Source organism: Pseudophryne corroboree, unplaced genomic scaffold (genome assembly GCF_028390025.1).
Source record: "Pseudophryne corroboree isolate aPseCor3 unplaced genomic scaffold, aPseCor3.hap2 scaffold_99, whole genome shotgun sequence".
Lineage (NCBI taxonomy): Eukaryota > Metazoa > Chordata > Amphibia > Anura > Myobatrachidae > Pseudophryne > Pseudophryne corroboree.
The window spans coordinates 1,301,234-1,326,156 of NW_026970570.1; the positions used below are offsets into that span (position 1 = coordinate 1,301,234).

Consider the following 24,923-nt stretch of genomic DNA (forward strand, 5'->3'; position numbering starts at 1 on the left):
CACACTAACCGATTGCGCCACAGAGACACTTTGCAAAAAGTACATACTGACAAAGACTAATAAGCATTCATCTAGAACGTTTCCTAGAAAAACTTTAAAAAGTCAATAATCTGGAGAGTTTTTGTAAGATGTTTCTTCCAGCAACCAATGAAGAAACACATTGGTACTTTCGCATGATGAGTGAGTGCTTCAGGATCTCTTGCACTTACATGTGCAGCAGAGTACTGCACTGGAAGCATGCTGGGCCCATAACCCAGAGGTAGGCAGATTGAAACTATCCTTTGCTATATGCATTTTTTTTTGTTCATTAAAGTAATCCAAAACTGGGATTGATATTTTAGCTTTTATTTTTACTTAAAGTACAATAACTTTTACCATTTTAATTTTTTTTAATAGTATATTGACAGTATTGTTTTCTTTCAAAAATCCAATTAATTTTCTTTACCCGATTATTAAAATGGTAATTGACAAAAACAAACTACATTGTCACCAGAAGAGCAATACAAAATGTACAAGTGATATATTAAAATCATCTTTCCAGCTTGAATTTCAATGATGCATTGGGGCAACGATTTTGTGAGAAACATCTTCACCCTTAAATAAAGATTTTCTTAATTCCTTACCTGTGTGCTAATTAGATATCACCTTGTTTTCACATTAAACAGACTTCCACATGAGAAAGCAGCAAGGATGCAGTGGCGTTAATGTTTCCTGGTGTCAACCTGTATTATTTCAGTAGATATTGAAATGAGGATGCATCTTGCTGCCTTTCCAATGAAGCAAGTTTAATTTAGTAATAGGTGAAAAACCATCACTACAAATATGTTAATCAGATACTTGGCTTTGTGGACACTTTTCAGAGAACAAATTAGTTAGCATAAAAATAAAGCCAGAAAATGAAGAGCTGTTTAATCACTCAATTGGATTTTTCTGCCAGCATATTTCTTTTTCTCTGCAACCCACTGCTAAATTGTGCTTCCTAGCTGTTTTTATAAAATCACTGAATCAAATCTAACTCTGATTACATCAGAGAAGGCCAGGTACCCTACACCATAAGAGGGGGTTTGCAATTTTGACTTGTCTACTTAAATATCACCAAAATCTGATCACAAGGTCAATTACGTCCCTGGGTGGGATTGAACCACCAACCTTTTGATTAATAGCTGAACACACTAACCGATTGCGCCACAGAGACACTTTGCAAAAAGTATATACTGACAAAGACTAATAAGCATTCATCTAGAACGTTTCCTAGAAAAACTTTAAAAAGTCAATAATCTGGAGAGTGTTTGTAAGATGTTTCTTCCAGCAACCAATGAAGAAACACATTGGTACTTTCGCATGATGAGTGAGTGCTTCAGGATCTCTTGCACTTACATGTGCAGCAGAGTACTGCAATGGAAGCATGCTGGGTCCATAACCCAGAGGTAGGCAGATTGAAACTATCCTTTGCTATATGCATTTTTTTTTGTTCATTAAAGTAATCCAAAACTGGGATTGATATTTTAGCTTTTATTTTTACTTAAAGTACAATAACTTTTACCATTTTAATTTGTTTTAATAGTATATTGACAGTATTGTTTTCTTTCAAAAATCCACTTAATTTTCTTTACCCTATTATTAAAATGGTAATTGACAAAAACAAACTACATTGTCACCAGAAGAGCAATACAAAATGTACAAGTGATATATTAAAATCATCTTTCCAGCTTGAATTTCAATGATGCATTGGGGCAACGATTTTGTGAGAAACATCTTCACCCTTAAATAAAGATTTTCTTAATTCCTTACCTGTGTGCTAATTAGATATCACCTTGTTTTCACATTAAACAGACTTCCACATGAGAAAGCAGCAAGGATGCAGTGGCGTTAATGTTTCCTGGTGTCAACCTGTATTATTTCAGTAGATATTGAAATGAGGATGCATCTTGCTGCCTTTCCAATGAAGCAAGTTTAATTTAGTAATAGGTGAAAAACCATCCCTACAAAGATGTTAATCAGATACTTGGCTTTGTGGACACTTTTCAGAGAACAAATTTGTTAGCATAAAAATAAAGCCAGAAAATGAAGAGCTGTTTAATCAGTCAATTGGATTTTTTTGCCAGCATTTTTCTTTTTCTCTGCAACCCACTGCTAAATTGTGCTTCCTAGCTGTTTTTATAAAATCACTGAATCAAATCTAACTCTGATTACATCAGAGAAGGCCAGGTACCCTACACCATAACAGGGGTTTTCGAAATTTTGACTTGTCTACTTAAATATCACCAAAATCTGATCACAAGGTCAATTACGTCCCTGGGTGGGATTGAACCACCAACCTTTTGATTAATACCTGAACACACTAACCGATTGCGCCACAGAGACACTTTGCAAAAAGTCCATACTGACAAAGACTAATAAGCATTCATCTAGAACGTTTCCTAGAAAAACTTTAAAAAGTCAATAATCTGGAGAGTTTTTGTAAGATGTTTCTTCCAGCAACCAATGAAGAAACACATTGGTACTTTCGCATGATGAGTGAGTGCTTCAGGATCTCTTGCACTTACATGTGCAGCAGAGTACTGCACTGGAAGCATGCTGGGCCCATAACCCAGAGGTAGGCAGATTGAAACTATCCTTTGCTATATGCATTTTTTTTTGTTCATTAAAGTAATCCAAAACTGGGATTGATATTTTAGCTTTTATTTTTACTTAAAGTACAATAACTTTTACCATTTTAATTTGTTTTAATAGTATATTGACAGTATTGTTTTCTTTCAAAAATCCAATTAATTTTCTTTACCCGATTATTAAAATGGTAATTGACAAAAACAAACTACATTGTCACCAGAAGAGCAATACAAAATGTACAAGTGATATATTAAAATCATCTTTCCAGCTTGAATTTCAATGATGCATTGGGGCAACGATTTTGTGAGAAACATCTTCACCCTTAAATAAAGATTTTCTTAATTCCTTACCTGTGTGCTAATTAGATATCACCTTGTTTTCACATTAAACAGACTTCCACATGAGAAAGCAGCAAGGATGCAGTGGCGTTAATGTTTCCTGGTGTCAACCTGTATTATTTCAGTAGATATTGAAATGAGGATGCATCTTGCTGCCTTTCCAATGAAGCAAGTTTAATTTAGTAATAGGTGAAAAACCATCACTACAAATATGTTAATCAGATACTTGGCTTTGTGGACACTTTTCAGAGAACAAATTAGTTAGCATAAAAATAAAGCCAGAAAATGAAGAGCTGTTTAATCACTCAATTGGATTTTTCTGCCAGCATATTTCTTTTTCTCTGCAACCCACTGCTAAATTGTGCTTCCTAGCTGTTTTTATAAAATCACTGAATCAAATCTAACTCTGATTACATCAGAGAAGGCCAGGTACCCTACACCATAACAGGGGGTTTGAAATTTTGACTTGTCTACTTAAAGATCACCAAAATCTGATCACAAGGTCAATTAAGTCCCTGGGTGGGATTGAACCACCAACCTTTTGGTTAATAGCCTTACACACTAACTGATTGCGCCACAGCGACACTTTGCAAAACTATATACTGACAAAGGCTAATAAGCATTCATCTAGAACGATTCCTAGAAACATTTTAAAAAGTCAATAATGTGGAGAGTTTTTGTAAGATGTTTCTTCCATCAACCAATGAAGAAACACATTGGTACTTTCCCATGATGAGTGAGTGCTTCAGGATCTCTTGCACTTACATGTGCAGCAGAGTACTGTAATGGAAGCATGCTGGGTCCATAACCCAGAGGTAGGCAGATTGAAACTATCCTCTGCTATATGCATTTTTTTTGTTAATTAAAGTAATCCAAAACTGGGATTGATATTTTTGCTCTTTTATTTTTACTTAAAGTACAATAACTTTTACCATTTTAATTTGTTTTAATAGTATATTGACAGTATTGTTTTCTTTCAAAAATCCAATTAATTTTCTTTACCCGATTATTAAAATGGTAATTGACAAAAACAAACTACATTGTCACCAGAAGAGCAATACAAAATGTACAAGTGATATATTAAAATCATCTTTCCAGCTTGAATTTCAATGATGCATTGGGGCAACGATTTTGTGAGAAACATCTTCACCCTTAAATAAAGATTTTCTTAATTCCTTACCTGTGTGCTAATTAGATATCACCTTGTTTTCACATTAAACAGACTTCCACATGAGAAAACAGCAAAGATGCAGCGGCGTTAATGTTTCCTGGTGTCAACCTGTATTATTTCCGTAGATATTGAAATGAGGATGCATCTTGCTGCCTTTCCAATGAAGCAAGTTTAATTTAGTAATAGGTGAAAAACCATCCCTACAAAGATGTTAATCAGATACTTGGCTTTGTGGACACTTTTCAGAGAACAAATTTGTTATCATAAAAATAAAGCCAGAAAATGAAGAGCTGTTTAATCACTCAATTGGATTTTTCTGCCAGCATTTTTCTTTTTCTCTGCAACCCACTGCTAAATTGTGCTTCCTAGCTGATTTTTTATAAAATCACTTAATCAAATCTAACTCTGATTACATCAGAGAAGGCCAGGTACCCTACACCATAAGAGGGGGTTTGCAATTTTGACTTGTCTACTTAAATATCACCAAAATCTGATCACAAGGTCAATTACGTCCCTGGGTGGGATTGAACCACCAACCTTTTGACTAATAGCTGAACACACTAACCGATTGCGCCACAGAGACACTTTGCAAAAAGTCCATACTGACAAAGACTAATAAGCATTCATCTAGAACGTTTCCTAGAAAAACTTTAAAAAGTCAATAATCTGGAGAGTTTTTGTAAGATGTTTCTTCCAGCAACCAATGAAGAAACACATTGGTACTTTCGCATGATGAGTGAGTGCTTCAGGATCTCTTGCACTTACATGTGCAGCAGAGTACTGCAATGGAAGCATGCTGGGCCCATAACCCAGAGGTAGGCAGATTGAAACTATCCTTTGCTATATGCATTTTTTTTTTTGTTCATTAAAGTAATCCAAAACTGGGATTGATATTTTAGCTTTTATTTTTACTTAAAGTACAATAACTTTTACCATTTTAATTTGTTTTAATAGTATATTGACAGTATTGTTTTCTTTCAAAAATCCACTTAATTTTCTTTACCCTATTATTAAAATGGTAATTGACAAAAACAAACTACATTGTCACCAGAAGAGCAATACAAAATGTACAAGTGATATATTAAAATCATCTTTCCAGCTTGAATTTCAATGATGCATTGGGGCAACGATTTTGTGAGAAACATCTTCACCCTTAAATAAAGATTTTCTTAATTCCTTACCTGTGTGCTAATTAGATATCACCTTGTTTTCACATTAAACAGACTTCCACATGAGAAAGCAGCAAGGATGCAGTGGCGTTAATGTTTCCTGGTGTCAACCTGTATTATTTCAGTAGATATTGAAATGAGGATGCATCTTGCTGCCTTTCCAATGAAGCAAGTTTAATTTAGTAATAGGTGAAAAACCATCCCTACAAATATGTTAATCAGATACTTGGCTTTGTGGACACTTTTCAGAGAACAAATTAGTTAGCATAAAAATAAAGCCAGAAAATGAAGAGCTGTTTAATCACTCAATTGGATTTTTCTGCCAGCATATTTCTTTTTCTCTGCAACCCACTGCTAAATTGTGCTTCCTAGCTGTTTTTATAAAATCACTGAATCAAATCTAACTCTGATTACATCAGAGAAGGCCAGGTACCCTACACCATAACAGGGGGTTTGAAATTTTGACTTGTCTACTTAAAGATCACCAAAATCTGATAACAAGGTCAATTAAGTCCCTGGGTGGGATTAAACCACCAACCTTTTGGTTAATAGCCTTACACACTAACTGATTGCGCCACAGCGACACTTTGCAAAAGTACATACTGACAAAGGCTAATAAGCATTCATCTAGAACGATTCCTAGAAACATTTTAAAAAGTCAATAATGTGGAGAGTTTTTGTAAGATGTTTCTTCCATCAACCAATGAAGAAACACATTGGTACTTTCCCATGACGAGTGAGTGCTTCAGGATCTCTTGCACTTACATGTGCAGCAGAGTACTGTAATGGAAGCATGCTGGGTCCATAACCCAGAGGTAGGCAGATTGAAACTATCCTCTGCTATATGCATTTTTTTTTGTTAATTAAATTAATCCAAAACTGGGATTGATATTTTTGCTCTTTTATTTTTACTTAAAGTACAATAACTTTTACCATTTTAATTTGTTTTAATAGTATATTGACAGTATTGTTTTCTTTCAAAAATCCAATTAATTTTCTTTACCCGATTATTAAAATGGTAATTGACAAAAACAAACTACATTGTCACCAGAAGAGCAATACAAAATGTACAAGTGATATATTAAAATCATCTTTCCAGCTTGAATTTCAATGATGCATTGGGGCAACGATTTTGTGAGAAACATCTTCACCCTTAAATAAAGATTTTCTTAATTCCTTACCTGTGTGCTAATTAGATATCACCTTGTTTTCACATTAAACAGACTTCCACATGAGAAAACAGCAAAGATGCAGTGGCGTTAATGTTTCCTGGTGTCAACCTGTATTATTTCCGTAGATATTGAAATGAGGATGCATCTTGCTGCCTTTCCAATGAAGCAAGTTTAATTTAGTAATAGGTGAAAAAACATCCCTACAAAGATGTTAATCAGATACTTGGCTTTGTGGACACTTTTCAGAGAACAAATTTGTTATCATAAAAATAAACCCAGAAAATGAAGAGCTGTTTAATCACTCAATTGGATTTTTCTGCCAGCATTTTTCTTTTTCTCTGCAACCCACTGCTAAATTGTGCTTCCTAGCTGTTTTTTTTATAAAATCACTTAATCAAATCTAACTCTGATTACATCAGAGAAGGCCAGGTACCCTACACCATAAGAGGGGGTTTGCAATTTTGACTTGTCTACTTAAATATCACCAAAATCTGATTACAAGGTCAATTACGTCCCTGGGTGGGATTGAACCACCAACCTTTTGATTAATAGCTGAACACACTAACCGATTGCGCCACAGAGACACTTTGCAAAAAGTACATACTGACAAAGATTAATAAGCATTCATCTAGAACGTTTCCTAGAAAAACTTTAAAAAGTCAATAATCTGGAGAGTTTTTGTAAGATGTTTCTTCCAGCAACCAATGAAGAAACACATTGGTACTTTCGCATGATGAGTGAGTGCTTCAGGATCTCTTGCACTTACATGTGCAGCAGAGTACTGCAATGGAAGCATGCTGGGCCCATAACCCAGAGGTAGGCAGATTGAAACTATCCTTTGCTATATGCATTTTTTTTTTGTTCATTAAAGTAATCCAAAACTGGGATTGATATTTTAGCTTTTATTTTTACTTAAAGTACAATAACTTTTACCATTTTAATTTGTTTTAGTGCAAAAGGCATATCAACAGTCAGCACTAACTGGTGATATGCCATTTGTACAAGTAAGCCATGTGTGACTAATATATAAACATACTTTATTAAATAACACCTCAAACTATCATACCCTGGATTCAAACCTATAACCTGTTGAATTCTAATCAAACACCCTACCCATGGAGCTACTTGATCCTGCATCTTTTCTAACCTCCAAAAACAGATTCAGTTGCATTTTCCAGCGTGTTTTGTTTGCGCCTTTGCAAATGTCTTACATCGACAAACTTATTTAGTACTATTTTGCAAATAGGGTTACATTGTCGCAACATTGAGTTCCCTAATTGCTTGATTTTTAAAATGCAACAATTGATAAAGACACCTGATAATTGCTCTGTGGAGTCTTATTTTGTGTTTTGTGTTTAGTCTTTAGATCTGAATTTGAATGTACTTGTGAACTAACTTAATTTCCTACTTCTAAATTCATTCCTAAATTCACTACTTACATGAATCCTGTAGTTGGGCATTTTGGGACTTCGATTGTGGGCATTGTTTTGTGTCCAGACCAGCAGCAGGTGGTGTGCATTTGCTGGAAAGGCATCGAAGACCTCCGATATGCTGCATCTCCTGATGTGTGTCTCCCTCAAGTGGCTGTCAGCAAATGCCTGCTAGACACCCCATTCCAAGCTGATTGTGACATCATGGAACATGCATCATAGAACAGGCATGCTAAAACATGGGTCTTCAACCTCCAACCTACACATCCCAGCATGCCCTGCCTCAGTTTTAGCATACCTTAATAGCAAAACTGTGGCAGGGCATGCTGGGATGTGTCGTTTCACAGCAGCTGGAGGGCCACAGGATGAAGACCCATGTGCTAGAGCCAAGCCGCAGGTACATTGAATGCTAGCAAGCTGAATATTTAAATCCTTTTTGTTCCGCAGCATTCCAATGCGGAAGATTCCATGGAACCAGAGATCCTTCCATTGAGAAGGACATGCTGCCTGGATGACTACACTGTGCAAATTAAATCACGGAGCCAGTTGGCTTGTGGGTGGCTCTGGTGACTGGGTGGTTGGGTGGGTGGTGTGTCGGAAGTGGAGCGCATGCAAATGATTGTGTATCATCCAGCTAGTGAGAGAGAAAACTCATGCAGGAGTGTGCCTGCTTGTCAGTGGGTTATGCACCTTGCCAGACGTTAAATCTACATAGAGCAGCTGGAGGGGACAAGAGCAGGTTTGCAAAATATAGATAGAAGAGCATATATGCTGGCGCATTCTCCATGATTGTGTCAGCTTATGTTTTGGTGCACTGCACTTTCCTCCACTAAGTTTTAGCCATTTTTGTTAAGCTCAAGTGTAGTTGCTTCTCGGCCTTTTGGCTGTGATCTTGTATCGTGGTTGAAGGGTCTGCTGGAGGGAGGGATTGTTTTCTTCATTGGCGAAAGACCAAAGATATTCCAGGATGGAAGGCTTGGGAACACTATCTGTTTTTCAGTTGTGGAAGAGCACAGAGGTCGGATTGGACTACATTCTATAGTAAAGGATATCTTTCTATTTATTGACCCTCCCCTTATATGTGTCTGTGTTACAATAAAGCTTCGGTTTTGTGAATCCCTCACCCTCTTACACTCCACACCCATAGCCTTATTAACTGTTGTATTATTGTATAGTTTAAATGTATAGTGCAGTTCATGATTTATAGTGTAGGCTGGCCTGTGCTGTAGTTCTGGAACTGTACTATACCGTCAGCATTTGTATTGTGTTTTGGCTGTGCTGCAACACTGTACTTATGTGTGTAATGTTTATGTATGTTTTTTTAATGTCAATAAAAACTGCTTTTTCAAGCCAATATCTGAAAACAATCAATGTTTATCTTTGATGGCAATAAAAGTGGTATGATATTTGATGCTTTTGAAAGGCAATATCTGATATGTCCCCTATCTGGGAACCATATATTAAATGGCTTTTCAGAAAAGGGAGATGGGAGAAGAGCTTTCAGTACTTGTAGGACCGATGCACATAAAGAAGCAAAAAAACATACATAAACATTACACACATAAGTACCGCGTTGCGGCAATGCCAAAACACAATAGAAATGCTGACGGTATAGTACAGTTCAAGAACTACAGCACAGGCCAGCCTACACTATAAATCATGAACTGCACTATACATTTAAACTGTACAATAATACAACAGTTAATAAGGCTATGGGTGTGGAGTGTAAGAGGGTGAGGGAATCACAAGCCCGAAGCTTTATTGAAAGACTGACACATATAAGGGGAGGATTAATAAATAGAAAGACATCCTTTACTATAGAATGTAGTCCAATCCGGTCTTTCAACTCTTCCACAATTGAAAAACGGATAGTGTTCCCAAGCCTTCCATCCTGGAATATCTTTGGTCTTTCGCCAATGAAGAAAGCAATCCCTCCCTCCAGCAGACCCTTCAACCACAATACAAGATCACAGCCAAAAGGCCGAGAAGCAACTACACTTGAGCTTAACAAAAATGGCTAAAACTTAGTGGAGGAAAGTGCAGTGCACCAAAACATAAGCTGACACAATCATGGAGAATGCGCCAGCATATATGCTCTTCTATCTATATTTTGCAAACCTGCTCTTGTCCCCTCCAGCTGCTCTATGTAGATTTAACGTCTGGCAAGGTGCATAACCCACTGACAAGCAGGCACACTCCTGCATGAGTTTTCACTCTCACTAGCTGGATGATACACAATCATTTGCATGTGCTCCACCTCCGACACACCACCCACCCAACCACCCAGTCACCAGAGCCACCCACAAACCAACTGGCTCCGTGATTTAATTTGCACAGTGTAGTCATCCAGGCAGCATGTCCTTCTCAATGGAAGGATCTCTGGTTCCATGGAATCTTCCGCATTGGAATGCTGCGGAACAAAAAGGATTTAAATATTCAGCTTGCTAGCATTCAATGTACCTGCGGCTTGGCTCTAGCACATGGGTCTTCATCCTGTGGCCCTCCAGCTGCTGTGAAACTACACATCCCAGCATGCCCTGCCACAGTTTTGCTATAAGGTATGCTAAAACTGAGGCAGGGCATGCTGGGATGTGTAGTTCCACAGCAGCTGGAGGGTCGCAGGTTGAAGACCCATGTTTTAGCATGCCTGTTCTATGATGCATGTTCCGTGATGTCACAATCAGCTTGGAATGGGGTGTCTAGCAGGCATTTGCTGACAGCCACTTGAGGGAGACACACATCAGGAGATGCAGCATATCGGAGGTCTTCGATGCCTTTCCAGCAAATGCACACCACCTGCTGCTGGTCTGGACACAAAACAATGCCCACAATCGAAGTCCCAAAATGCCCAACTACAGGATTCATGTAAGTAGTGAATTTAGGAATGAATTTAGAAGTAGGAAATTAAGTTAGTTCACAAGTACATTCAAATTCAGATCTAAAGTCTAGGTAGGCCTCACGTCCTGGCAGCCGCCAGCATTTAAAAATGCCTTGATTAGAGGTACGGAATTAAATGTAGATAAGAAGTAGACACAAAATAAGACTCCGCAGAGCAGTTATCAGGTGTTTTTATCAATTGTTGCATTTAAAAAATCAAGCAATTAGGGAACACAATGTTGCAACAATGTAACCCTATTTGCAAAATAGTACTAAATAAGTTTGTCGATGTAAGACATTTGCAAAGGCGCATCCAAAACACGCTGGAAAATGCAACTGAATCTGTTTTTGGAGGCTAGAATAGGAAATGTGCATCGGTCCTACAAGTACTGAAAGCTCTTCTCCCATCTCCCTTTTCTGAAAAGCCATTTAATATATGGTTCCCAGATAGGGGACATATCAGATATTGCCTTTCAAAAGCAGCAAATATCATACCACTTCTATTGCCATCAAAGATAAACATTGATTGTTTTCAGATATTGGATTAAAAAAGCAGTCTTTATTGACATAAAGAAGCAAAAAAACATACATAAACATTACACACATAAGTACTGTGTTGCAGCACAGCCAAAACACAATACAAATGCTGTCGGTATAGTACAGTTCAAGAACTACAGCACAGGTCAGCCTACACTATAAATCATGAACTGCACTATACATTTAAACAATACAATAGTTAATAAGGCTATGGGTGTGGAGTGTAAGAGGGTGACGGAATCACAAGCCCAAAGCTTTATTGAAAGACAGACACATATAAAGGGAGGATTAATAAATACAAAGATACCCTTTACTATAGAATGTAGTCCAATCCGGTCTTTCAACTCTTCCACAACTGAAAAACGGATAGTGTTCCCAAGCCTTCCATCCTGGAATATCTTCAGTCTCTCGCCAATGAAGAAAACAATCCCTCCAGCAGACTCTTCAACCACAATACAATATCACAGCCAAAAGAGCGAGAAGCAACTACACTTGCGTTTAAACAAAATGGCTAAAACTTAGTGGAGGAAAGTGCAGTGCACCAAAACATAAGCTGACACAATCATGGAGAATGCGCCAGCATATATGCTCTTCTGTCTATATTTTCCAAACCTGCTCTTGTCCCCTCCAGTTGCTCCATGTAGATTTGACGTCTGGCAAGGTGCATAACTCACTGACAAGCAGGCACACTCCTACATGAGTTTTCTCTCTCACTAGCTGGATGATACACATTCATTTGCATGTGCTCCACCTCCGACACACCGCCCACCCAACCACCCAGTCACCAGAGCCACCCACAAGCCAACTGGCTCCGTGATTTAATTTGCACAGTGCAGTCATCCAGGCAGCATGTCCTTCTCAATGGAATAATCTCTGGTTCCATGGAATCTTCCGCATTGGAATGCTGCGGAACAAAAAGGATTTAAACATTCAGCTTGCTAGCATTCAATGTACCTGCGGTTTGGTTCTAGCACATGGGTCTTCATCCTGTGGCCCTCCAGCTGCTGTGAAACTACACATCCCAGCATGCCCTGCCACAGTTTTGCTTTTAAGGTATGCTAAAACTGAGGCAGGGCATGCTGGGATATGTAGTTCCACAGCAGCTGGAGGGTCGCAGGTTGAAGACCCATGTTCTAGCATGCCTGTTCTATGATGCATGTTCCGTGATGTCACAATCAGCTTGGAATGGGGTGTCTAGCATGCATTTGCTGACAGCCACTTGAGGCAGACACACATCAGGAGATGCAGCATATCGGAGGTCTTCGATGCCTTTCCAGCAAATGCACACCACCAGCTGCTGGTCTGGACACAAAACAATGCCCACAATTGAAGGCTCAAAATGCCCAACTACAGGATTAATGTAAGTAGTGAATTTAGGAATGAATTTAGAAGTAGGAAATTAAGTTAGTTCACAAGTACATTCAAATTCAGATCTAAAGACTAGGTAGGCCTCACGTCCTGGCAGCACCCAGCATTTAAAAATGCCTTGATTATAGGTAGGGAATTAAATGTAGATAAGAAGTAGACACAAAAGAAGACTCCACAGAGCAATTATCAGGTGTCTTTATCAATTTTTGCATTTAAAAAATCAAGCAATTAGGGAACACAATGTTGCGACAATGTAACCCTATTTGCAAAATAGTACTAAATAAGTTTGTCGATGTAAGACATTTGCAAAGGCGCAAACAAAACACGCTGGAAAATGCAACTGAATCTGTTTTTGGAGGTTAGAATAGATGCAGGATCAAGTAGCTCAATGGGTAGGGTGTTTGATTAGAATTTAACAGGTTTTAGGTTTGAATCCTGGGTATGATAGTTTGAGGTGTTATTTAATAAAGTATGTTTATATATTAGTCACACATGGCTTACTTGTACAAATGGCATGTCACCAGTTAGTGCTGACTGCTGATATGCCATTTACACAAACATGCCATGTGTGACTGTATATGCATTTAAGGAGGGCACCCCTGCAATACCACAAACCATTGAGTGTCAAGTATACTAGATATATCTTCATATCTCATGTGCTTTCTCTGAGACCAATCTTGTTATGCCCCTTCCCCACAAGGCATGCGCCTTTTGTCCATATTGCAAAAATGGGGGGGAGGGCATATAATTCTCTGTCACAGGGCACCAAAAAGTCTAGTTATGGCTCTGGTATGCATTATGTAATCTGGCAGACCATCTCTCCAACACTGGCTGGTTGGAATAGAAATCCGGTTATCTATGTGAGCAAATGACCATCAACGATTTACTCTCAAACACTAAAAAATGGACAAAAATGGTCCCCTAAACAAATTGGTTAAATTTTGGGTTTAACCAATTTGTGTAATGACCATTTTTGACCACTTTTCTAGTGTTTGGGAGCAAATGGTTAATTGACATTTGCTCCTATACATTACCAGATTTTCATTCCAACCATCCAGACTGGATAGATAGCCTGACAGATAATTGTGTAGTGTACGCCCAGGATAACTGTTAGTCATGCTTTATTTTATGGCGGCACATAAATGGGTGGACAGATCCAGGGCAAGCACTGCCCACTCATGCATAGTTGTCAACTGATGTGAAGTTCCAGGGGGCAATCTCAGTTATAAAGGGAAGTATCTGGAAATTGTCCCTAGTTAAAAAAAAAAAAAAAATTTGATCAACTCCATTTATTTAGTATGATATCCCAGGTGATAGGATGCCGGCAGTCAGAACAACATACTTTATTAAATAACACATCTCAAACTACCATACCCAGGATTCAAACCTATAACCTGTTGAATTCTAATCAAACACCCTACCTATTGAGCTATTTGATCCTGCATAAAAATTGTGAACATTATATGAAGCTATTGGTACTTTGCAAAAAAAAAGAATCAGCATTACAACGCAGCAGATCCATGCAGTTTGCAGCCACACACTACATGTATCTGCTCAGCCACAATGCTGATTATTTCTTCACAAAGTACAAGGTGAGCTCCAAACAGAATTCTCTAGCTTAGAATTATACCTTTCTTTGCCAAACCTAGAAGTCGGGCCCCCCACCCTGGGATCCCCCAGAGGGAGGCCTGCACCGTCATGCGGCAGGCTTGTCCGTTTTGGAAGCAGGCTGATGGGCAGCCCAGGATTGCTTCAGTCTGGGCTTGGCAGGTCTGGAAACATGAGCTTGCTTTGGGTATGCCTGACCTTGGGTACGCTTTACCTGGAGGATGAAAGGGCCAAGAAAAGTACTTTTAGCCTTCTGCGTGGTAGGAGTCATACTAGGTAGGCAAGCTGTTTTAGCAGTAGCCAGATCAGCTACAATCTTATTGAGGTCTTCTCCAAAAGGAGATTCAACTGAGGCAGCACAAGGGAACTCTCATCTGGGGACAACAACTGCAGGGAGAACACATATTTTCAGATGAACATGGTAGGGCAGAAGGCTGCCTAATACTGAAGCACCCCCAAACAACAAATCAAATGCAACTTACTTGACAGAGATGTGCCTGAGCAACGGCCCTCCCCAGCCCTATCCCAAATCATACTTATTTTGCATAGGAGATACCATGGTCATGAAGATTGTTCTCCCAGGGTTAGGTTCATTCATTGCATTCTGGGTATGCTGACCCCTGTGATTTCCCCAAATGTGGGAAACTCGACTGCATTATTTGTGGTAGTGGGGGACTGTGTTTGTGCTTTCCTCTGGTCAGCTCTGGTAAAAGTCAGATTTCTTTGTCTCAGATCTTCCTCTAGCCTTTGTCTTCTTTCGAGAGTTCCCTTGTGCTGCCTCAGTTGGATCTCCTTCACTTGACAGGGGGGTGCCCGAGCAGCGACCCTCCCCAGCTCTAGCCCAACTCCTACTTACCTGCCAGGTGAGATACTATGATCATGAAGTTGCTTCTCCCAGGGCAAGGCTCACCCATTGCACTCTGGGTGTGCTGCCCCTGCGATTTCCCCAAATGTGGGAAACTTGACTGCATAATTTGAGTTTTCCCTGGTCGGCTCTCATGTAATTCAGATCTCTTTGTCTCAGGTCTCTCTCCAGCCTAGTTTGCTGTCTGGTTCCACTTCTTTTTTCTTGAGCCCCTCCCTTCTATACCCTTGTGCACTATCCTGACTTCTCCTCCCGTCTGCTTACTTTGTGCCTCCCAATGCACAATGCAAACTACGGGTAGTGCTGCAGGGCCCACACCCTTTTACTTGCTTTACAGAGCAGCTCTGGAGCTGTTACAGTGCCCAGCTGCTGCAAGAAATCAGCTTGAATGCTTCAGGGGCTGGGGAATGGCCAACATGAGCCCCACACCGAAGGAGGGTGGGGGTGCTTAATGCGAACTAGGGGTCATCCAAGCACCACAAAAGGCCTCCATGCCCTGCACGCTCCTTTTCTCTTTTCATATGCAGACGAGGGTTGAAGCCAACTTTGACCCACTGCTTGGATGACATCACCATATTCAAATCCATCTGCTGCAGGCCATCCCCCAGGAATGCTTGCACTAGTTGTTGCATTTGGTTTGTTGTTTGGGGGTGCTTCAGTATTAGGCAGCCTTCTGCCACCCCATGTTCATCTGAAAATATGTGTTCTCCCTGCAGTTGTTGTCCCCAGATGAGAGTTCCCTTGTGCTGCCTCAGTTGAATCTCCTTTACTTGACAGAGATGTGCCTGAGCAACGGCCCTCCCCAGCCCTATCCCAAATCATACTTATTTTGCATAGGAGATACTATTGTCATGAAGATTGTTCTCCCAGGGTGAGGTTCATTCATTGCATTCTGGGTATGCTGACCCCTGTGATTTCCCCAAATGTGGGAAACTCGACTGCATTATTTGTGGTAGTGGTGGACTGTGTTTGTGCTTTCCTCTGGTCAGCTCTGGTAAAAGTCAGATTTCTTTGTCTCAGATCTTCCTCTAGCCTTGTTCTTCTTTTGAGAGTTCCCTTGTGCTGCCTCAGTTGGATCTCCTTCACTTGAAAGGTAGTGCCCGAGCAGCGACCCTCCCCAGCTCTAGCCCAACTCCTACTAACCTGCCAGGTGAGATACTATGATCATGAAGGTGCTTCTCCCAGGGCAAGGCTCACCCATTGCACTCTGGGTGTGCTGCCCCTTGCGATTTCCCCAAATGTGGGAAACTTGACTGCATAATTTGTGTTTCCCCTGGACGGCTCTCGTATAATTCAGATCTCTTTGTCTCAGGTCTCTCTCCAGCCTAGTATGCTGTCTGTTTCCACTTCTCTTTTCTTGAGCCCCTCCCTTCTATAACCTTGTGCACTATCCTGACTTCTCCTCCCGTCTGCTTACTTTGTGCCTTCCAATGCACAATGCAAACTACAGGTAGTGCTGCAGGGCCCACACCCTTTTACTTGCCTTACAGAGCAGCTCTGGAGCTGTTACAGTACCCAGCTGCTGCAAGAAATCAGCTTGAATGCTTCAGGGGCTGGGGCATGGCCAACATGAGCCCCACACCGAAGGAGGGTGGGGGTGTTTAATGCGAACTAGGGGTCATCCAAGCGTCGCAAAAGGCCGCCATGCCCTGCATATCCCTTTTCTCTTTTCATAAGCAGACGAGGGTTGAAGCCAACTTTGACCCACTGCTTGGATGACATCACTTGCTGCCTTTCCAATGAAGCAAGTTTAATTTAGTAATAGGTGAAAAACCATCCCTACAAAGGTGTTAATCAGATACTTGGCTTTGTGGACACTTTTCAGAGAACAAATTAGTTAGCATAAAAATAAAGCCAGAAAATGAAGAGCTGTTTAATCACTCAATTGGATTTTTCTGCAAGCGTATTTCTTTTTCTCTGCAACCCACTGCTAAGTTGTGCTTCCTAGCTGTTCTTTTATAAAATCACTTAATCAAATCTAACTCTGATTACATCAGAGAAGGCCAGGTACCCTACACCATAAGAGGGGGTTTGAAATTTTGACTTGTCTACTTAAAGATCACCAAAATCTGATGACAAGGTCAATAACATCCCTGGGTGGGATTGAACCACCAACCCTTTGGTTAATAACCAAACACACTAACCGATTGCACCACCGAGACACTTTGCAAAAGTACATACTGACAAAGGTTAATAAGCATTCATCTAGAACGTTTCCTAGAAAACTTTAAAAAGTCAATAATCTGGAGAGTTTTTGTAAGATGTTTCTTCCATCAACCAATGAAGAAACGCATTGGTACTTTCCCATGATGAGTGAGTGCTTCAGGATCTCTTGCACTTACATGTGCAGCAGAGTACTGCAATGGAAGCATGCTGGGTCCATAGCCCAGAGGTAGGCAGATTGAAACTATCCTCTGCTATATGCGTTTTTTTTTTGTTAATTAAAGTAATCCAAAACTGGGATTGATATTTTTGCTCTTTTATTTTTACTTAAAGTACAATAACTTTTACCATTTTCATTTGTTTTAATAGTATATTGACAGTATTGTTTTCTTTCAAAAATCCACTTAATTTTCTTTACCCGATTATTAAAATGGTAATTGACAAAAACAAACTACATTGTCACCAGAAGAGCAATACAAAATGTACAAGTGATATATTAAAATCATCTTTCCAGCTTGAATTTCAATGATGCATTGGGGCAACGATTTTGTGAGAAACATCTTCACCCTTAAATAAAGATTTTCTTAATTCCTTACCTGTGTGCTAATTAGATATCACCTTGTTTTCACATTAAACAGACTTCCACATGAGAAAGCACAAAGGATGCAGTGGCGTTAATGTTTCCTGGTGTCAACCTGTATTATTTCAGTAGATATTGAAATGAGGATGCATCTTGCTGCCTTTCCAATGAAGCAAGTTTAATTTAGTAATAGGTTAAAAACCATCCCTACAAATGTGTTAATCAGAAACTTGGCTTTGTGGACACTTTTCAGAGAACAAATTTGTTAGCATAAAAATAAAGCCAGAAAATGAAAAGCTGTTTAATCACTCAATTGGATTTTTTTGCCAGCATATTTCTTTTTCTCTGCAACCCACTGCCTTATTGTGCTTCCTAGCTGTTTTTATAAAATCACTGAATCAAATCTAACTCTGATTACATCAGAGAAGGCCAGGTACCCTACACCATAAGAGGGGGTTTGAAATTTTCACTTGTCTACATAAAGATCACCAAAATCTGATAACAAGGTCAATTACGTCCCTGGGTGGGATTGAACCACCAACCTTTTGGTTAATAGCCTTACACAGTAACTGATTGCGCCACAGCAACACTTTGTAAAAGTCCATACTGACAAAGGCTAATAAGCATTCATCTAGAACGATTCCTAGAAACATTTTAAAAAGTCAATAATGTGGAGAGTTTTTGTAAGATGTTTCTTCCATCAACCAATGAAGAAACACATTGGTACTTTCCCATGATAAGTGAGTGCTTCAGGATCTCTTGCACTTACATGTGCAGCAGAGTACTGTAATGGAAGCATGCTGGGTCCATAACCCAGAGGTAGGCAGATTGAAACTATCCTTTGCTATATGCATTTTTTTTTTGTTCATTAAAGTAATCCAAAACTGGGATTGATATTTTAGCTTTTATTTTTACTTAAAGTACAATAACTTTTACCATTTTAATTTGTTTTAGTGCAAATGGCATATCAGCAGTCAGCACTAACTGGTGACATGCCATTTGTACAAGTAAGCCATGTGTGACTAATATATAAACATGCTTTATTAAATAACACCTCAAACTATCATACCCAGGATTCAAACCTATAACCTGTTGAATTCTAATCAAACACCCTACCCATGGAGCTACTTGATCCTGCATCTTTTCTAACCTCCAAAAACAGATTCAGTTGCATTTTCCAGCGTGTTTTGTTTGCGCCTTTGCAAATGTCTTACATCGACAAACTTATTTAGTACTATTTTGCAAATAGGGTTACATTGTCGCAACATTGTGTTCCCTAATTGCTTGATTTTTTAAATGCAACAATTGATAAAGACACCTGATAATTGCTCTGTGGAGTCTTATTTTGTGTTTTGTGTTTAGTCTTTAGATCTGAATTTGAATGTACTTGTGAACTAACTTAATTTCCTACTTCTAAATTCATTCCTAAATTCACTACTTACATGAATCCTGTAGTTGGGCATTTTGGGACTTCGATTGTGGGCATTGTTTTGTGTCCAGACCAGCAGCAGGTGGTGTGCATTTGCTGGAAAGGCATCGAAGACCTCCGATATGCTGCATCTCCTGATGTGTGTCTCCCTCAAGTGGCTGTCAGCAAATGCCTGCTAGACACCCCATTCCAAGCTGATTGTGACATCATGGAACATGCATCATAGAACAGGCATGCTAAAACATGGGTCTTCAACCTGCGACCCTCCAGCTGCTGTGGAACTACACATCCCAGCATGCCCTGCCTCAGTTTTAGCATACCTTAATAGCAAAACTGTGGCAGGGCATGCTGGGATGTGTAGTTTCACAGCAGCTGGAGGGCCACAGGATGAAGACCCATGTGCTAGAGCCAAGCCGCAGGTACATTGAATGCTAGCAAGCTGAATATTTAAATCCTTTTTGTTCCGCAGCATTCCAATGCGGAAGATTCCATGGAACCAGAGATCCTTCCATTGAGAAGGACATGCTGCCTGGATGACTACACTGTGCAAATTAAATCACGGAGCCAGTTGGCTTGTGGGTGGCTCTGGTGACTGGGTGGTTGGGTGGGTGGTGTGTCGGAAGTGGAGCGCATGCAAATGATTGTGTATCATCCAGCTAGTGAGAGAGAAAACTCATGCAGGAGTGTTCCTGCTTGTCAGTGGGTTATGCACCTTGCCAGACGTTAAATCTACATAGAGCAGCTGGAGGGGACAAGAGCAGGTTTGCAAAATATAGATAGAAGAGCATATATGCTGGCGCATTCTCCATGATTGTGTCAGCTTATGTTTTGGTGCACTGCACTTTCCTCCACTAAGTTTTAGCCATTTTTGTTAAGCTCAAGTGTAGTTGCTTCTCGGCCTTTTGGCTGTGATCTTGTATCGTGGTTGAAGGGTCTGCTGGAGGGAGGGATTGTTTTCTTCATTGGCGAAAGACCAAAGATATTCCAGGATGGAAGGCTTGGGAACACTATCTGTTTTTCAGTTGTGGAAGAGCACAGAGGTCGGATTGGACTACATTCTATAGTAAAGGATATCTTTCTATTTATTGACCCTCCCCTTATATGTGTCTGTGTTACAATAAAGCTTCGGTTTTGTGAATCCCTCACCCTCTTACACTCCACACCCATAGCCTTATTAACTGTTGTATTATTGTATACTTTAAATGTATAGTGCAGTTCATGATTTATAGTGTAGACTGGCCTGTGCTGTAGTTCTTGAACTGTACTATACCGTCAGCATTTGTATTGTGTTTTGGCTGTGCTGCAACACTGTATTTATGTGTGCAATGTTTATGTATGTTTTTTTTTTATGTCAATAAAGACTGCTTTTTCAAGCCAATATCTGAAAACAATCAATGTTTATCTTTGATGGCAATAAAAGTGGTATGATATTTGATGCTTTTGAAATCCAATATCTGATATGTCCCCTATCTGGGAACCATATATTAAATGGCTTTTCAGAAAAGGGAGATGGGAGAAGAGCTTTCATTACTTGTAGGACCGATGCACATAAAGAAGCAAAAAAACATACATAAACATTACACACATAAGTACCGCGTTGCGGCACAGCCAAAACACAATAGAAATGCTGATGGTATAGTACAGTTCAAGAACTACAGCACAGGCCAGCCTACACTATAAATCATGAACTGCACTATACATTTAAACTGTACAATAATACAACAGTTAATAAGGCTATGGGTGTGGAGTGTAAGAGGGTGAGGGAATCACAAGCCCGAAGCTTTATTGAAAGACTGACACATATAAGGGGAGGTTTAATAAATAGAAAGACATCCTTTACTATAGAATGTAGTCCAATCCGACCTCTGTGCTCTTCCACAACTGAAAAACAGATAGTGTTCCCAAGCCTTCCATCCTGGAATATCTTTGGTCTTTCGCCAATGAAGAAAGCAATCCCTCCCTCCAGCAGACCCTTCAACCACAATACAAGATCACAGCCAAAAGGCCGAGAAGCAACTACACTTGAGCTTAACAAAAATGGCTAAAACTTAGTGGAGGAAAGTGCAGTGCACCAAAACATAAGCTGACACAATCATGGAGAATGCGCCAGCATATATGCTCTTCTATCTATATTTTGCAATCATGCTCTTGTCCCCTCCAGCTGCTCTATGTAGATTTAACGTCTGGCAAGGTGCATAACCCACTGACAAGCAGGCACACTCCTGCATGAGTTTTCACTCTCACTAGCTGGATGATACACAATCATTTGCATGTGCTCCACCTCCGACACACCACCCACCCAACCACCCAGTCACCAGAGCCACCCACAAACCAACTGGCTCCGTGATTTAATTTGCACAGTGTAGTCATCCAGGCAGCATGTCCTTCTCAATGGAAGGATCTCTGGTTCCATGGAATCTTCCGCATTGGAATGCTGCGGAACAAAAAGGATTTAAATATTCAGCTTGCTAGCATTCAATGTACCTGCGGCTTGGCTCTAGCACATGGGTCTTCATCCTGTGGCCCTCCAGCTGCTGTGAAACTACACATCCCAGCACGCCCTGCCACAGTTTTGCTATAAGGTATGCTAAAACTGAGGCAGGGCATGCTGGGATGTGTAGTTCCACAGCAGCTGGAGGGTCGCAGGTTGAAGACCCATGTTTTAGCATGCCTGTTCTATGATGCATGTTCCGTGATGTCACAATCAGCTTGGAATGGGGTGTCTAGCAGGCATTTGCTGACAGCCACTTGAGGGAGACACACATCAGGAGATGCAGCATATCGGAGGTCTTTGATGCCTTTCCAGCAAATGCACACCACCTGCTGCTGGTCTGGACACAAAACAATGCCCACAATCGAAGTCCCAAAATGCCCAACTACAGGATTCATGTAAGTAGTGAATTTAGGAATGAATTTAGAAGTAGGAAATTAAGTTAGTTCACAAGTACATTCAAATTCAGATCTAAAGTCTAGGTAGGCCTCACGTCCTGGCAGCCGCCAGCATTTAAAAATGCCTTGATTAGAGGTACGGAATTAAATGTAGATAAGAAGTAGACACAAAATAAGACTCCGCAGAGCAGTTATCAGGTGTTTTTATCAATTGTTGCATTTAAAAAATCAAGCAATTAGGGAACACAATGTTGCAACAATGTAACCCTATTTGCAAAATAGTACTAAATAAGTTTGTCGATGTAAGACATTTGCAAAGGCGCATCCAAAACACGCTGGAAAATGCAACTGAATCTGTTTTTGGAGGCTAGAATAGGAAATGTGCATCGGTCCTACAAGTACTGAAAGCTCTTCTCCCATCTCCCTTTTCTGAAAAGCCATTTAATATATGGTTCCCAGATAGGGGACATATCAGATATTGCCTTTCAAAAGCAGCAAATATCATACCACTTCTATTGCCATCAAAGATAAACATTGATTGTTTTCAGATATTGGATTGAAAAAGCAGTCTTTATTGACATAAAGAAGCAAAAAAACATACATAAACATTACACACATAAGTACTGTGTTGCAGCACAGCCAAAACACAATACAAATGCTGTCGGTATAGTACAGTTCAAGAACTACAGTACAGGTCAGCCTACACTATAAATCATGAACTGCACTATACATTTAAACAATACAATAGTTAATAAGGCTATGGGTGTGGAGTGTAAGAGGGTGACGGAATCACAAGCCCAAAGCTTTATTGAAAGACAGACACATATAAAGGGAGGATTAATAAATACAAAGATACCCTTTACTATAGAATGTAGTCCAATCCGGTCTTTCAACTCTTCCACAACTGAAAAACGGATAGTGTTCCCAAGCCTTCCATCCTGGAATATCTTCAGTCTCTCGCCAATGAAGAAAACAATCCCTCCAGCAGACTCTTCAACCACAATACAATATCACAGCCAAAAGAGCGAGAAGCAACTACACTTGCGTTTAAACAAAATGGCTAAAACTTAGTGGAGGAAAGTGCAGTGCACCAAAACATAAGCTGACACAATCATGGAGAATGCGCCAGCATATATGCTCTTCTGTGTATATTTTCCAAACCTGCTCTTGTCCCCTCCAGTTGCTCCATGTAGATTTGACGTCTGGCAAGGTGCATAACTCACTGACAAGCAGGCACACTCCTGCATGAGTTTTCTCTCTCACTAGCTGGATGATACACATTCATTTGCATGTGCTCCACCTCCGACACACCGCCCACCCAACCACCCAGTCACCAGAGCCACCCACAAGCCAACTGGCTCCGTGATTTAATTTGCACAGTGCAGTCATCCAGGCAGCATGTCCTTCTCAATGGAATAATCTCTGGTTCCATGGAATCTTCCGCATTGGAATGCTGCGGAACAAAAAGGATTTAAACATTCAGCTTGCTAGCATTCAATGTACCTGCGGTTTGGTTCTAGCACATGGGTCTTCATCCTGTGGCCCTCCAGCTGCTGTGAAACTACACATCCCAGCATGCCCTGCCACAGTTTTGCTATTAAGGTATGCTAAAACTGAGGCAGGGCATGCTGGGATATGTAGTTCCACAGCAGCTGGAGGGTCGCAGGTTGAAGACCCATGTTCTAGCATGCCTGTTCTATGATGTATGTTCCGTGATGTCACAATCAGCTTGGAATGGGGTGTCTAGCATGCATTTGCTGACAGCCACTTGAGGCAGACACACATCAGGAGATGCAGCATATCGGAGGTCTTCGATGCCTTTCCAGCAAATGCACACCACCAGCTGCTGGTCTGGACACAAAACAATGCCCACAATTGAAGGCTCAAAATGCCCAACTACAGGATTAATGTAAGTAGTGAATTTAGGAATGAGTTTAGAAGTAGGAAATTAAGTTAGTTCACAAGTACATTCAAATTCAGATCTAAAGACTAGGTAGGCCTCACGTCCTGGCAGCACCCAGCATTTAAAAATGCCTTGATTATAGGTAGGGAATTAAATGTAGATAAGAAGTAGACACAAAAGAAGACTCCACAGAGCAATTATCAGGTGTCTTTATCAATTTTTGCATTTAAAAAATCAAGCAATTAGGGAACACAATGTTGCGACAATGTAACCCTATTTGCAAAATAGTACTAAATAAGTTTGTCGATGTAAGACATTTGCAAAGGCGCAAACAAAACACGCTGGAAAATGCAACTGAATCTGTTTTTGGAGGTTAGAATAGATGCAGGATCAAGTAGCTCAATGGGTAGGGTGTTTGATTAGAATTTAACAGGTTATAGGTTTGAATCCTGGGTATGATAGTTTGAGGTGTTATTTAATAAAGTATGTTTATATATTAGTCACACATGGCTTACTTGTACAAATGGCATGTCACCAGTTAGTGCTGACTGCTGATATGCCATTTACACAAACATGCCATGTGTGACTGTATATGCATTTAAGGAGGGCACCCCTGCAATACCACAAACCATTGAGTGTCAAGTATACTAGATATATCTTCATATCTCATGTGCTTTCTCTGAGACCAATCTTGTTATGCCCCTTCCCCACAAGGCATGCGCCTTTTGTCCATATTGCAAAAATGGGGGGGAGGGCATATAATTCTCTGTCACAGGGCACCAAAAAGTCTAGTTATGGCTCTGGTATGCATTAT

The 24,923-nt window shown here is 40.1% G+C and overlaps 4 non-coding genes across 4 annotated transcripts; all 4 read left to right on the plus strand.

The window, feature by feature from the left end:
* Positions 1-14,812: 14,812 nt before the first annotated feature.
* On the plus strand, positions 14,813-14,976 carry LOC135049194 (U1 spliceosomal RNA). The gene has a single exon (XR_010240961.1). It is a non-coding gene; the product is annotated as a U1 spliceosomal RNA (small nuclear RNA).
* Positions 14,977-15,128: 152 nt separating this feature from the next.
* Positions 15,129-15,291, plus strand: LOC135049541 (U1 spliceosomal RNA). Its single transcript, XR_010241287.1, has one exon. It is a non-coding gene; the product is annotated as a U1 spliceosomal RNA (small nuclear RNA).
* A 674-nt stretch (positions 15,292-15,965) lies between these two features.
* On the plus strand, positions 15,966-16,129 carry LOC135049243 (U1 spliceosomal RNA). The gene has a single exon (XR_010241009.1). It is a non-coding gene; the product is annotated as a U1 spliceosomal RNA (small nuclear RNA).
* A 151-nt stretch (positions 16,130-16,280) lies between these two features.
* On the plus strand, positions 16,281-16,444 carry LOC135049397 (U1 spliceosomal RNA). The gene has a single exon (XR_010241154.1). It is a non-coding gene; the product is annotated as a U1 spliceosomal RNA (small nuclear RNA).
* Positions 16,445-24,923: the final 8,479 nt, after the last annotated feature.